The following is a 9950-nucleotide window of genomic DNA, read 5'->3' as shown; positions in this document are numbered from 1 at the left end:
AATAACCATTACATCCCAGAGAAGAAATATAATAAGGAAATTATATGGGCAGATAAACATTTCCCTTGACATAGATACTAAAAATATCAGATATTGCCTGGGGGGGGGGGGGATGGGACAAAAATTACTTAATCGGAAGCTCTGAGGACTAAGAAACATAAAAAACACATCACTGTTAACCATTAGCATTTTGTTTTGTCAGATATTCTCAGAGTGTCTTCCTGTGAAAATAGGAATAATTTAGTCTAATGGGTAGTGGCAAAAGCAACTTCAACAGATTTTTAACTTAGGAGTAACTAAATAAAGCAAACCTTGGAGCCGGATAGCAAATAGTCCATTTCAGCAGCATGATGAATAATGAATAGGTTATTAAAACACCACTGATCACATCTCTTCATCCAGCTTCATAATACAAGAGCAAAGGGACAAATAATGCTAACGACTTGGAGGAAATTTAAAACTCCTAAAAGGAAATAGAGTGCATAAATGAGCACAGTGCTATAAATCTGTAGAGTTTACAGCCATGGGGGAAATCACGGAGAGAAGTTGAGAGAGATTTAAAGGGGACTTGCAAGGTCCTTGTGAGCAGGCCAGAGTCCATCAGCATTAAAGCAAGGGGATCAACAAAAAGTTAACTCAGTGCCTCCAGCCCTCAAGCTTCAGCTTGTCACCAGATAACTGGAGGAGAGCAAGGGAAGGCTGATAACCGTACTCAACTGCAAATGAGAATTAAAAGTGAGAGGACGACTTCCGGAAACCTTTATATTTAAATTCAAAACTGAATTCATTGATTTTCTTCCCAGTAAGTTCTTTAACGTCTTTAATCTAGTCTTTATGGGACCACAAGGTGTATTACTTTGGCATAAAGGTATTTTCCATGGAATTTGCTTTAATTCTTTATTTATATCAAAAATAGGAAGTAAAACCCATCAGATAACAAACATCGAAAATACCATCGAAAACAAATACTCTAAGGGCCAAAGGAATGATGAAAGAAATTCAGTCTCATGAAGTTTCAGTTTTACCTTAAAGTTTAAGCAAGAGAAAGCAAGGATTTAAAGACAATGAATTATCAAGAGGGTTTTGGAAATGAGTCTCAATTATAAATGCCTAGGAACAGGATGATGTGTGAGAAAAATTAAGTGCATTTTGAACAAAAAGATAAAACAACATGACTGTCTTTGAAATGTTTGAGAAAATGGCAATAAAATATATCTGGAAGAAATATTTCAGTTTTACCAACAAGTAATCAGCTTCCACGTAATATTAAATAGTTTGTCGGTTTCTTCTTAATTTCGTTTGATTAAATAAGATGATTAGAATATATCTTTAATGTACTATAAATCTATGCAAATACAATTATATACTTGTGGCATACCATTTTTTATTCAAAAAGTTTTTCAAAACACATGGATGTATTTGTTTTGCAAATTTCACATAGAAAATACATAATTTCAAATGTGTTAAAAATGGGAGTCTTTTTTAAGGTAACGAGTTTACATGATAGATTAATAACAAATTCCTTGCATCATCTCATTTTACTTTTGGAATCAGAAACATCCAATTCAGAATAAGAGGATCAATATATTATGATAAATTATACGTTTTCCATTATGCTTTGGCCTATTTTGATAATCCTGTATGTTCTTTTAGTTTTTACAACTGGTGACCATAGTGTCTTGAGTTTTTAAATGTAATTAATTGAAATGTGTATGAAATGGATTATACTGAGCTTCCAAAAAAATGTATCTTCCTCCTATGAAGTGGGCATGTCCATGTATGTGAGTTTAAGTAAAGAGGATTATATATTTACACTCCTATTTCAACCAAGTGCACAATTCTCCAGTCCTCTTTATGATGGCAGTTTGGTTTCTGAATTATGTCTGATACAGAAACAAATTCAAAAAACACTAGTAGTAAATGCATGTTTACTTAGAAACAACAGTATAAAAAGTGCAACTTGAAGGGAATGCCCAAAGATGTTAACCATCAGTTCAGTAGGATTGTACCACCCGTGATGAAATAAACACTAAGCTTTCACTTTTTCCTCCCTCCTTTATTTAGTATTATGCATGGTAGTGTGTTAGATCAAAGTGCAGGTAGCCTGCGACCCACACCATCTCCTCTTGGGACTGAGACGATAATAGGTCAGATTTGGCATGGCTCTAAAGCCTAAGGGTGAAACCAAACAATAAAACTTACTTTGTATGGTTTTGCTTTAAGAATTAACATAAAGAAAATAAATTTGCAATAATGTAATTACTTTCATAAAGAAGCTTAGGATCTTTCTGCCCACTTGAGTAGCTAAAGATCAAATTTAAATTTTTAATATTTAAAATTCTCTTTATAATATCAGTTATATGTCTGCTATTATAAGGAGCTCTTCTGTTATTATTTCCTTTTTAATAGCTTTTTAACCAAGTAAAATTTAGCTCAATTTCCAACAAAAGTATCGTTGAAATGAGTGAGGGGTTATTTGCAGTTTAGGAACTTTCTAAATTTATTTTTAAGTTCAACATAAAATATTTTATTTATCAAATCCCCTAATGATAGACATTTATTTCTTTATAAATAAAAATGTGCAAGAAATCATCATTATAGATGTCATGGTATACATATAAAGGTTTTTCTCTAGAATAAACTCCCCAAAGTGTTATATCTGGGTCAAAGTGTCAGAACATTTACAGTTTTGCAAGTCACAGATAAATTGACCTTCATAGTCATTTACATTTTAATTCACTAATTCTCTAAAAGTTTTAAGCTTTGTGAGTTATTATTGCACTGCAACTATTCATGGAAGGTGGGTAATGTACATTAAATTTAAAATTACCACTGAAACTCATTTGGTATTAATTTGTAATTATCAACCAGGTGGGTAGGTTCATTCAAAAATGTTTGCTATAACAAGAATCTATGAGTGATTTGTCATATACTCTTTATTTTTAAAAATATTTATTTATTTATTTAGAGAGAGACAGAGGCAGCACAAGAGCAGGGGAGGGGCAGAGAGAGAGAGAAAGAGAACCCCAAGCAGACTCCATGCTGCCAGCACAGAACCTGATGTGGGATTTGAATTCGAGAAACTGTGAGACCGCGACCTCAGCAGAAACCAAGAGTCAGATGCTTAACTGACTGAGCCACCCAGGTGCCCTTGTTATATACCCATTTCTTGAGAGATAATTTTAGAATTATAGAATTTAGAATTCTAGAAAAGACGGTACAGAGAATTCCCATGTACCCTTTGCCCAATTTCTCTTCATGTTAATTACCAAGTTGTATTGATCAAAACTAAGAAAGCAAACCTTGGTACATTACTATTAACTAAATTCTAGACTTGATTTGGATTTCACTGATTTTTCCATTTGTGGTTTTTTTTCTGTTCCAAGAGATCATCCAGGATAGCACTGTGTATTCCTTGTCATGTCCTTCTGGTCTGTGAATGTTTCTCAGTCATTTCTTGTTTTTCATGACCTTAAGACTTTTGAGAAGTATTAGGTATATTGCAGAATATCCTCAGTTTGGGTCTTTCTGGATTTTTTTACTTATGATTAGAATGCGGTCACAGGTTTTCACAAAACGCGTAACATAGTGAAATGTCCTTTGCATCACATCATATCAAGCAGTACATACATGATGGCCACGTGATGTCACTGATGTTTTTAAACTTCCTTGCTTGTTTAAGGTAGTGTTTGGCAGTCTCTCTGGTATAAAGTTGATATTTTTCCCTTTTCTTTAATATATTCTTTAGAAACAAGTTACTAAATATAGCCCACCCCAACGGGTTTGATGACTTAGCTCCACCCACTGGAGAAGTATCTGCATCTATCATTTAGAATCTTCTGTAAGGAAGTTTGTTCCCTTCCCTGCTATATTTTTCTGATATTGTATTTATAGCTATATAGACTCAAGGGTATTTATTTTACACTTTAGGTTATCAATCAATATTACATTACTTATTTTGTTTTTAAATTTTTCCAGCTTTGGTCATGGGAGCTCTTTCAGGTTGGCTCCTGTGTCTTTTCACAGGTCCCTATACTTTCGCTTTTTGAGCACTTCTTTACTTTCTCTTACTACAAGGTGCTCCAGGTTCATCTTATATTTGGCCTTTCCCAGGGCTAAAATCAGTGATTTCAACAAGGAACCCCGGTCCCCTATTTAGAAACCAAGAGCTGGGTGATGAGTATGCTCACAGCTGCTAAGGTGTCATTGCTTTTAGGCCTTCTCGATGGACACAGCTGGGTAATATACGTGTGTATATTAACCTAAGCATACATACATATTTACCACCGTTTCTGTGTCTAATTATCTTAATATACATTAGGTTTAACATAAGTTCATGTTAAATGCTCTGACTCTCATCCTGTCATATTCTTTTAATTCCTCTTTGTTGATTTACTTAAAGCATGTGCAGGCATTGGCACTGCAGAAAGTAAATGTTTTAAAAATTATATACAGTATTCATCGATATTTACATACTCGATATTTGATGTAGTAGCAGTACTTTAATCCATCCCTACAGCTAATCCCAATTAATTATAAGGAAACTGAAGAATAGGGGAAATAGGTAATTTTCCCCAGTTAAACATTTTTTTTGTTTTATTTAGTGCACTTTTATTGATATATTTAGAGCACATTTTTAAGCTTTATCAATTTTTAGAAACTAATCAAAAGATAATCAATTACTAAAATATCTTAAAATACAGGTTCCCTTGCATATAGAGAGAAAACCTAATGTTATTCCATGTTTCCAAGATACCAATTAAAATGTGCATTTTAATTTTTTTTCTACTTAATTTTCATCTGAATCTGGTGACCAAATCTAGTTTTGCTTTGCAGGAAATTAAAAATGTTTTCTTTTTGTATGGTTAGTAGATCATAGTATAAAACACATTTATGCCATCTTGTGATGACATATCCCAGCTTATAAATACAGCCAATAAATTTTGTCAATGAGAAAAATTGTTATCCTGTATTCAGTAAAGTGGAAACATATACTATTCAAGTTATAACTTTAACTTCATTTTAGAATGTAAAATAATCTGCCAAAATATAAAAGATGTTTCAATAACATCTATATAATTCAAAAATTCATATTTTATTACCTGTATTGAAAAATCTTTCAAATCACAAAGTAGAAATTACATGATTGGCAGACTGACTTTGATTACATAAGTACATTTCAGATGGTATTAGATAGTGGTGAAAAGCCTTGTTTGAAAGAGGATAATCCATTCAGAGCTACTTTTAACAAGCCCTTTTTATGTGTTCTACATGGTGATGCAATAGGAATAAAGAGGGGAATAATATGAAGACTTTTGCTCTATTGCTCCCAAAATAAAACAAAAATAAAAATTAAAACTTGGACCTCATTCTAAGGTAATCATCAGCTGTTTTCCATAATTTCTTCTTCTTGGATTTCCCTTCTGAATTACCTACCAATGGATTAGACTTTTGCCAGAAATTTATCTTGGCTTTGTTTTTTATTTTATTTTATTTTATTTTATTTTATTTTATTTTATTTTATTTTATATTTTTTAAAATTTACATCCAAATTGGTTAGCATATAGTGCAACAATGATTTCAGGAGTAGATTCCCAAGTGCCCCTTACTTACCCATTTATCCCATACCCCCTCCTACAACCCCTCCAGTAACCCTCAGTTTGTTCTCCATATTTATGAGTCTCTTCTGTTTTGTCCCCCTCCCAGTTTTTAAATTATTTTTGTTTCCTTTCCCTTATGTTCATCTGTTTTGTCCCTTAAAGTCCTCATATGAGTGAAGTCATATGAATTTTATCTTTCTCTGACTAATTTCACTTAGCATAATACCCTCCAGTTCCATCCACGTAGTTGCAAATGGCAAGATTTCATTCTTTTTGATTGTTGAGTAATACTCCATTGTATATATATACCACATCTTCTTTATCAATTCATTCATCAATGGACATTTGGGCTCTTTCCATACTTTGGCTATTGTCGATAGTGCTGCTATAAACATGGGGGTGCATGTGTCCCTTCGAAACAGCACACTTGTATCCTGTGGATAAATGCCTAGTAGTGCAATTGCTAGGTCGTAGGGTAGTTCTATTTTTAGTTTTTTGAGGAACTTCCCTACTGTTTTCCAGAGTGGCTGCACCAGCTTGCATTCCCAACCCCAGTTAAACATTTAAACATGAATTAGGACAGATATGTGGGATGTCTTAATAACAGTGTGTGTGCAATTTTTTCAAAGTGGAGAAAACTTCCCATATCAGCTTTAATTCAAGAGCACGGATATGTGGTGACAATGAAGACAGAAGAAGGGAAAAGAGAATTGGATAGATGAGAGTGATATAAAAGATACTTGTGTTACTTAAAACAATAAATATAGATATGAGTTGCATTATTTATATGTTAATCCCTTATTACCTAATGTTAATATATTAGGTTTAAATATTTCTAAGCAGCATCAATGCCTTAGGAAAGATTTATGGTAATAAAGTTTGACAGTTATTTGAAATTGCTTATGTATATGTTAGCTGACATTAGCATAAGCAAATTGCGTCTGTTCTGGAATTCACCTTGAAGCCATTTTTGAATTTGATAATTCCCTATTCTCTAATATTTAAATCATATTTAAGCAAAAAATGAGAAGAAAACTGTATCTATTACCCCTGGTTATTCAGTATGTTCATAGATTTCTAAGTTAAGCACATGGTACTAATTGCTATTATGTAACCACCGTGTGTTATATTCTACATAACTTAAAACAGAGATGTCAATGATCCACTAAAAAAGGTGATTGACTTGAACAATTGATTTCTTACTATATTTGGTTTATTTCTATTAGACTATTAGTTTGGAAATCAACAAGAGAGCAACTGAAAGCCTCTCCTAATGATATCCAAGCTGGCCGTTCACCAACACATTTTCTGTTTTTTCTTTTGTTTTGTTTTGTTGTGTTTTTTGTTTTTAACAAGTATAACTATGGAGAGGAAATAAACTTGAAGGTCTTGTATCAAATATTTTTTCACTCAGAAAAATGTCTCTTACTTATATCTTAAACTTTGCCATATCACTGATATTGAGAATCCTAGGAAAGTAAGAATATTGCTTCACAAAACTTACAGATGTTTTAGAAAATAATCAGCAATGTAAGTTCAAGGATAAAGGACATAAAATCTAATTGTTCTATGACTCCTAGCTGGTTGAAACAAATAGATATCAACCGTAAGTCTTTTTTTTCTTTTTCTTTAAGACATACACTTTATTAAATTGGTCTCAAGTCAGTGTACAGGTAAGCCCTGACTGCCTCTGTGCCTGAATCTCACTCCCATGGAGACCCAAAGCCTTCATATGTCTCAGGTTGGGGGACAAGAAGGGGGTTATAATGGCAGTCCTTTCAAAGTAAAACAAAAAGAACAAGTATTCAGGTAAAGATTTTTAAAAGTTGGATTACATAATTCAAGTGAGGACTGGCCTTTCTCCTCAGGGAGAAATGGGGTGGCTTTGGGGAAGGCAAGGGACTTCCTGTAACACTGCATCTCACGATATTTGGAAGTGCTATTAAAAATAAAAAGAACAATGTACAATCAAAGTCGCCTGCCACAGTGGAGAACTTTGGGGATGCTCGTTCCACCAACTTCTGTCACCTAAACCGCTCCAGTTTTGAAATCCTGAGTCAACTATAAGTAATTCTTAAAAAAAAAAAAAAAAAGTATTTTGTACTATAATACAATTGTATAATTATTTAATAATAAAGGATTCCAGGATAGTGATTTGGGAATTTTCTAGTCAAGTTTAAGTGATAACATTTTATTTTACATAAGTATCCTGAAATTCTGTGTAGTAGACTATTTTTATTATCTTTTTATCCCTTAAGTTTTTATTTTCTATATTTTGAAGTGTTGTAGTTGCCTCACATATTCTAACTAGCTAGAGCTTTGTTTCTTCTTAGTTTCTTAGATATCTGAGAGTTTTTTCTTATTTCAGAAACATTCCAGATATAGAAGATATTTAAAAGTTATTTTCCATTACTTCCAATATTTTTTGAATTAGATGACTTCCAGATTCTAACATCAGATTCTTCCAAATATGAAAACAATTTTACACATCCATGCTGAGCATGGAGGTGCTTAAGATTCTCTCTCTCCCTCTACCCTTCTCCAAGCTTGTGCACCGCCCCCCAAAATTTAAAAAAAAAAGCCACATGTATTAATATCACCATCAGTCTTATCAGAAAAGCCTTTAAGTATTGAGAAGCTATCAAGCTCAAGGTAGCAGATAAAAAGTTTTACAAAATTTTAGTTTTTGCTCTTAAGCACAATTTTTATAATTGGCAAAAATACTTTTATGTGTTTTCTTTACAGTGATTGGCTGACTTCATCCACATTCAAGAAAATGTTTGTCAAATACTCAAATCTGAGTAAGCATAATTTGTCTGTCAGTTGTCCCTTCAAGTAATAATACTGTTCCACGGGGAAAAGAATTACTTTAACTTCGAACGCAAAGGAATTTATGTCCTTTTATACAACCATCCTATGTCAGTATACAGCGCAAAGGCTTTATTTGTACTTCAGGTTTCTTCATACATTTTTTTTAATGTTTGTTTGTTTGTTTAGATAAAGAGAGAGAAAGAGAACATGTGCAATTGGGGAGGCAGAGAGAGAGAGAGAGAGAGAGAGAATCCTCAGTGCAGAGCTTAAGGCAAGGCTCCATGTGGGGCTAGATCTCATGGTTCATGAGATCATGACCTGAGCCTAAACCAAGACTCAGATGTTTAACCCACTGAGCCACTCAGGCGCTCCATACAAAATATTTTTAAAGCATGTACTTAAGATCACACTTTTATAAAATTAAAAGAAACACTTTTTACTGATACCTGAAGGACAATCTTCAGCGAAACTTGTTTTTCTCCTGTGAGGGTATTTTGGGGAAAATAAAACAACTCATTAAATAGGTGTCATTGGCTTGATTTATGTTAAGGCAACAGAAGTTTTAATTGTCAATGCAAATGACAACATTACCGTAACTGAACAAACCCTGAGATTTAAATTGGTTATTCAACTCTGAATATTTTAGCACCAGTTCTGTTCATTTCCAAGCATTTCTATAAAATAATTTCTTTGATGATTATATGGTACTGGTATCCAACAAAAAAGTGCAAAACAATGTCTACCTAGTATCTATACATGCATCCATTTGTAAGACATAATTAAAATTCTACAGATAAGAATAGTATCAGTTCATGTTTACTAAATCATTAATATGACAAGGTATGGTATTGTTGGAAAATAGCAGGGCTATGATTTTGATTACTGACTTTTCATCAAGCAGCCATTCAGCAATGTCAACTCCATAAACTGTATTACTCATTCCACTACTGCATGCATTTCTCAAACAGATATAATATGATGGCTTACCCTGTTAAGATGCTTCAATGGCTTTTTCATTTTCAATCTGAAAAATTATAAAATAAAATTTACAGCTCCTAAAGAGCTCATCAAGTCTACATTTACAATATTTAATTCAGATTTCTTTAAAGTCTAAGCAACTGATCTCAAAATGATGCTATAATTTAATTGTCAGCATAGATTATGAGAAAATATTTTGTTGTAGAAGATGTAATAAGATAACTTTTTAACAGCTATAAAGCCTAAGTTGTTAAAGCATTTGCCATATCTGTTTTCACTACTTATACAATTTGTCCTTTTCACTGGGGTCAATTTGTCTTTCATGGTTCAAAAGTCTATGATATGTTTGTGTCATGTTTGTTTCAGCATCATTAGACATAGATGATGTGCACTGAAAAAGCAAGTCTTCTAGTTTCCTCCTTTTAAGCTCATAATGCACTTTGAAATATTAGAGACATATAGAACGCATACATTTTATCTTGTAATGAACTAATACAGTAGTCTGACATTTATTGGACAAAAGTGAGATTGTAGAGATTATAACAGATGTAACTGAAGATA

General features: G+C 32.9%; 1 long non-coding RNA gene across 1 annotated transcript; it reads right to left on the bottom strand.

Annotated features, from left to right (window-relative positions):
• Positions 1 to 356: 356 nt before the first annotated feature.
• On the bottom strand, positions 357 to 9437 carry LOC122230263. The gene is made up of 3 exons (XR_006207363.1): positions 9399 to 9437; positions 8858 to 8892; positions 357 to 463 (listed from the first exon to the last, which is right to left on the bottom strand). It is a non-coding gene; the product is annotated as an uncharacterized LOC122230263 (long non-coding RNA).
• Positions 9438 to 9950: the final 513 nt, after the last annotated feature.

Source organism: Panthera leo, chromosome C2, assembly GCF_018350215.1.
Source record: "Panthera leo isolate Ple1 chromosome C2, P.leo_Ple1_pat1.1, whole genome shotgun sequence".
NCBI classification, from domain to species: Eukaryota; Metazoa; Chordata; class Mammalia; order Carnivora; family Felidae; genus Panthera; species Panthera leo.
The sequence above is the reverse complement of the archived record's forward strand: the minus strand, read 5'-3'. Positions and strand labels throughout refer to the sequence as shown.